The following is a 5,660-nucleotide window of genomic DNA, read 5'->3' as shown; positions in this document are numbered from 1 at the left end:
ATGTGCAAGATATTGAAGTAGAAAATGTTTTCAACAATTCTAACCAATGGTTGAATATTTCTTTGATAGGAGCAATTTTAATCTTTTTAATCATGGCATAGAGTATTTGCATTTTAGTATTATGAACAACTTGAATATCTTGCCTAGAGAATAAAGTCATTGCGATCCAATGGTGCATGAGCCTTAAAGTGGGGTGTTGGATGTCCATGTTGCAGGGTTGAAATTTTCCAACTACAACTTGACCCGAAATTTCATTCCAAAATTTATGGCGATTAAAACCTCTAACAGCATGATCTATGTCAAGTAAGCATTTTCGATGGAAACCTATGTGTTGGGCAAGATCTCTCCAAGTGCAAAAATACTCTATTTCAAACAAGTGAAAAGTGATCCCATTGTCAACTTCTTTTAGTGAGCATAAAATTGGATGGTTAAGAGACGAGAACCTTCTTCCCAAACAGGATCAATTTCTTCCCACCCAACGGCCTTCCAAATGGAGAGGAATTCGTCATCCATACCTATGGCCTTAAGAAGCGCGGGGTCGTATAATGGCGTGGGCTAGAACTCACGGTCCTTGATGAGGTGGTAGCTTCCATCTTCTGGCCTCTTTCCAAGTCGAGGTGGGGCTGGTCATCTTCCTCCATAGGTCATCCTTTCTCTTCCGTCTGCATGGTTTCTTCATCTTCATGCATCGGGGTTCCTTCATGCTTAGTGTAGCGCGAGCTTGAGCTTCCACGGGAGCGCTTCAAGCTTGACCCCATGACCTTCTTGATGGCATTAGCAAGGGCCTTCCCGAACCTACCCATGGCAAAAAACAACACAACAACAAGGAAAAACTCAAGCGTGGGTTAAGGGTTAGCACAAAAACCAATTGATGAACCCGAGAACTAGCTTGAGCTTGGAATTTTTGCAGAGCTTTCTTGCACTAAAAGTTGTTGGAAAATACTTGAAAGAAACTTGAGAGCAAGTGAGTGAGTGAGAGGGTGAAAATGTGAGAGTGTGAGAGGGGTGAGGAGCTCTTGCGGCCTCCTCAGGTATTTATAGAGCGAAAACCCAAGAGGAGGGGGGAGAGGCAACGGCCAGGCGCCTACTGTCCAAAGGACAGGGCCAACGGCCACCTACAGGGGCAGGCTGCCCCATAGGGTCACTCGTCCCTAGTGGGCCTATGTGGCCTCCCCTTTGATAGGTAGTGGCCAACGGTCATTTGAAACCTGATACCATTTGGGTTTCGTCCAGATCCCCAACGGCTTGCTCCATATTGATTTGGGACCCCTATTGATTTTCTAATAATATTTTATTGAATTTTTATTTTTTATAATTATTGCAAAAATGAAAACTAGTAATAATAAATTTGTCGGGTACCATAAAAAGGGGTCCCCTAAGTAAGAACCGAAAAAACCACTTAGACCTTGTAAAAATCGAAGCTAAGAGAACCACGAGGCCTCGGACGAGGTACTAATTCTTCGCCTCGCCCAAGGCCCCACGCGTAAGGCCTCGGACGAGGTACCAATTCTCCGCCTCGCTCGAGGCCCCGCGCGTAAGGCCTCGGACGAGGTACCGATTCTCCGACTCGCCCGAGGCCCCACGCGTAAGGATTTGGACGAGGTACCGATTCTCCGCCTCGCCCGAGGCCCCGTGCGTAAGGCCTCGGACAAGGTACCAATTCTCCGACTCACCCGAGGCCCCGCGCGTAAGGCCTCGGATGAGGTACCGATTCTCCGCCTCGCCCGAAGCCCTGCCCGTAAGGCCTCAGACAAGGTACCGATTCTTTGCCTCGCTCGAGGCCCCGCCCGTAAGGCCTCAGACGAGGTACGCCCGAAGCCGCACCCGTAAGGCCTCGGACGAGGTACCGATTCTCCACCTCGCCCGAGGCCCCACGCGTAAGGCCTCGGATGAGGTACCGATTCTCCGCCTCGCCCGAGGCCCCACACGTAAGGCCTCGGACGAGGTACTGATTCTTCGCCTCGCCCGAGGCCCCACGCATAAGGCCTCGGACGAGGTACCGATTCTCCAACTCGCCCAAGGCCCGCGCGTAAGGCCTCGGACGAGGTACTGATTCTCTGCCTCGCCCGAAGCCTCGCCCGTAAGGCCTCGGACGAGGTATCGATTCTTTGCCTTGCCCAAGGCCCCGCCCATAAGGCCTCAGACGAGGTATGCCCGAAGCCCCACCCGTAAGGCCTCGGACGAGGTACCGATTCTCTGCCTCGCCCGAGGCCTCGTGCGTAAGGCCTCGGACGAGGTACCGATTCTCTGCCTCACCCGAGGCCCCGCGCGTAAGGCCTCGGATGAGGTACTGATTCTCTGCCTCACCCGAGGCCCCACACGTAAGGCCTTGGACGAGGTACCAATTCTCCGACTTGCTCGAGGCCCCGTGCGTAAGGCCTCAGATGAGGTACCGATTCTCCGCCTCGCCCGAAGCCCCGCCCGTAAGGCCTCGGACGAGGTACTGATTCTCCACCTCGCCCGAGGCCCCGCCCGTAAGGCCTCGGACAAGGTACCGATTCTTCGACTCGCCTGAGGCCCCGCACGTAAGGCCTCGGATGAGGTACCGATTCTTTGACTCGCCCGAGGCCCCGCCCATAAGGCCTTGGACGAGGTACCGATTCTCCACCTCGCCCGAGGCCCCGCGCCACGAGGCCTCAAACGAGGATGTCACATCCAACCAACGCGTCCAACCACTCCCACAACGTCAGCCGAATGATGGCTTGATACAGCGGAGTGGCCGACGAGATGGGAGTCACATCGACGCCATGCCGTTTGGGATAGGATAGGGCGGGGGTTACCAGATGCTGTGCTCGGCACTATGCCCATAACTGACACCCATGCTGTACTGTGCTGCCTAACCCCTGCTCCAAGGACAGCGTAGTGTGGAGAGTCATGTCCGAGTCCCTGTAGCCTCAGAATCGACGTACAGGACCAACTGCTCCCTCCGAGCCTCGGCTATCCACTTTCGGGCTCCTGTAGCCTCAGGGCTCGTGCCCGCTGAGCCCCCCATAATGGTTCAGCCTCAGTACCGATTGGGCCTCGGCTCTCTATGTTGTCATCACTCTAGGACTGGCACGTCGTCTGCAGTACGTAGCATACCCTGCGCCAAGCCGCAGGAGCTCCCATGTCACACAGGATCAGGCGTGACCGGCGCGTCACTCTAGTGCACCGAGGACAAGGCCGCTCCACCAACCATGCCGCCACAGTGACAAGCTACAGGGCTTGGACATGCCGCCTCTGCTCACAAAACGCCACGTAGCAAACCCATGTACCACCCCTGTGTCTCCCTTCGACTATAAAAGGGAGTGACCGGGGCCGCTTCTAGGTAGAAGGACACACACGTGCAATCAAGGCACAACGCTCTGTAACGCACACACTTCCTCACCGCAAGAGATCAACATCTCAAGCAACCCACGCTACTCCACATAGAGACCTGGGACTAGCTCTCTCTCTCTCTCGCTCAGCTTGTAAGCCCCTACTACAAGCACCTTGGTGCAAGGAATACAAGATCGCAATCTCAGACTGGACGTAGGGCACCTATTGCCTGAACCAGTATAAATCTTGTGTCTCTTTGCATCACCATCCAGAATTAGGGGCACGCAGTACACTTTCACTAGTCGGTTGAGGATCCGCCAGACCCAAAACACCGACAGAATTATTCTTATTTAGAAAATGATTTTTGGAGGATTTTTTGAAGATTTTTATTTTGACATAAAAATTCAAATTTTTAAATCTTACAAATATTTATTTTGAGTATTTTTTATTTTAAAGATAACTATCGATTTACCTTCGGCAAGGGTTCGACGTTTTTGGTCCGTCGGACAAGACCTCTCCTCCTTCATTGATCTGCAGCTGCATTAACATTTCTGGGGGAATTCTCAAGTTGCCCTGGGATTTTCCCCGATTGATTTCCAGGAATAGCGGTAGCTATTTGAGAAATTTGAGTTTTTATCATTTTATTAAAACTTAATTGATTCTTTACTATGGTGGATAAACTTTCTATTTGAGAATTTATATTTTTGAGCATTTTATCATTTGACATTAATTTCTTTGTAATATTTTCATTAATTTTTGCTTGGCCTAATACCAAGTCTTTGAAAGAAGGTTTATTCGAATTGTAGTTGGAATTGAAGTTCGAATTACCTTGCGGGCGGGATTGGTTACTCCACCCGTTATTACCTGGTTGGCGAAACCCGTTGTTGATGAAGGCAGCTTGTTCGTGGATTTCGGGGCAATCATTCCCTGAATGGCCAACGTTCCCACAGACCTCACACGTCATGTGTGAGTCCATGATCTGGACGGTGCCCATCAGGGCGTCTTTATCTTGGGCCCATTCCTCTAGTCTTTTCATCAATAAATATATTTTTGTGGAAAGCATATCCGTCCCTTTCATGGTATGCATTCCTTTTTGTGTTTTCCTTTCCTCCCCCCAACTTTGATTCGACACCATTTTATTAATGAGAGTCATCGCTCCATCAATGGTGAGGGAAACGAAAGCGCCTCCAACAGCAGCATCGAGGTGGCCCCTAGACATGGGTATTAATCCATCATAAAAATTTTGGAGTACTAACTAGTTTTCAATCCCATGGTGCGGGCATGCTTGGATGTAGTCCTGCAGCCTCTCCCATGCCTCGAGAATGGTTTCCATGGAGCTTTGCTAGAAGTTCGAAATTCATCCCCTTAGGGCATTGATTTTGTCCATGGGGAAGAATTTGGCGAGGAACGTCGCAGAACATTTGTCCCACGTCTTGACAGCTTCCTTTTCTTTGTAGAACCACTGCTTTGCCTTTTCTAAAAGGGAAAAGGGAAACAAGCGGAGCCTGATGCTCTCCGGTGCTACATCCTTGATGACGATCATGTTGCACAACTCAAGGAAGTGTTGGAGATGCACGTTCGCATCTTTGCTTGGTAAACCATGGAATTGGTTTGCCTACACCATCGTCATGAGGCCGGTACAAAGCTCGAAGTTCCCATCCCCAACATTGACAGTGGGCCCAACAGGCACGTTGGCAACAGTGGGGGTGTAGTCACGGAGGGTCTTGGTCATGATTGGAGTAGCGGATGGTGTGGGGTGACTGTTTTGACTGTTGGAAGAGTAGCAGAAGAAGAAGCGACATGAGACCGTTTCTTCCTTAGGAGTGCCTCCGGATTTTGAGTGTAGTTGTTCGACATGTCGAAACATGGCATACACTATCCTATTTTCATCCACAACAGGAGAAAACAAGCAAAGTTAGCCTGCATAACCAATGGCTACCTTACTTGCATATTATCATGAACATGTCCTACTAGATTCTTTAATCAATATGCTCTTCCCAGCAATGGTGCCAGAAATGCTTGTTGACACTTCTTAGCATAGCTATTAGGTTTGTATCCCCAGCTACTACGCCAGAAGTGCTTGTTTGTATTTCTTAGCCTCATTATTAATAATTAGCAATGCCACTAAGTAATAGCCTTGATAGTTTCTTAACAATTTTAGATATTTATCCACAAGCGCATGGAGCTATCATTGTAGCATTTCACCCGGAAGTATTTAGGGTATCGTTGTTTATATTTTCCCAAAGAAAGGCATTTGATTAAGAGTCTAGTATGGATATGAACTTGAATAATAATGCTTGCAAGTACACCAATATTTATAATAGGGGTAAGAACAGTGATTTCAAGATAGTGGACACACACTT

General features: G+C 49.4%; 1 non-coding gene across 1 annotated transcript; it reads left to right on the top strand.

The window, feature by feature from the left end:
- The first annotated feature begins 4,562 nt into the window (after positions 1 to 4,562).
- Positions 4,563 to 4,669, top strand: LOC136524950 (small nucleolar RNA R71). The gene has a single exon (XR_010776295.1). It is a non-coding gene; the product is annotated as a small nucleolar RNA R71 (small nucleolar RNA).
- The last annotated feature ends 991 nt before the right edge of the window (positions 4,670 to 5,660 follow it).

Source organism: Miscanthus floridulus, chromosome 18 (assembly GCF_019320115.1).
Source record: "Miscanthus floridulus cultivar M001 chromosome 18, ASM1932011v1, whole genome shotgun sequence".
In the NCBI taxonomy this organism is placed as follows: domain Eukaryota; kingdom Viridiplantae; phylum Streptophyta; class Magnoliopsida; order Poales; family Poaceae; genus Miscanthus; species Miscanthus floridulus.
The sequence above is the reverse complement of the archived record's forward strand: the minus strand, read 5'-3'. Positions and strand labels throughout refer to the sequence as shown.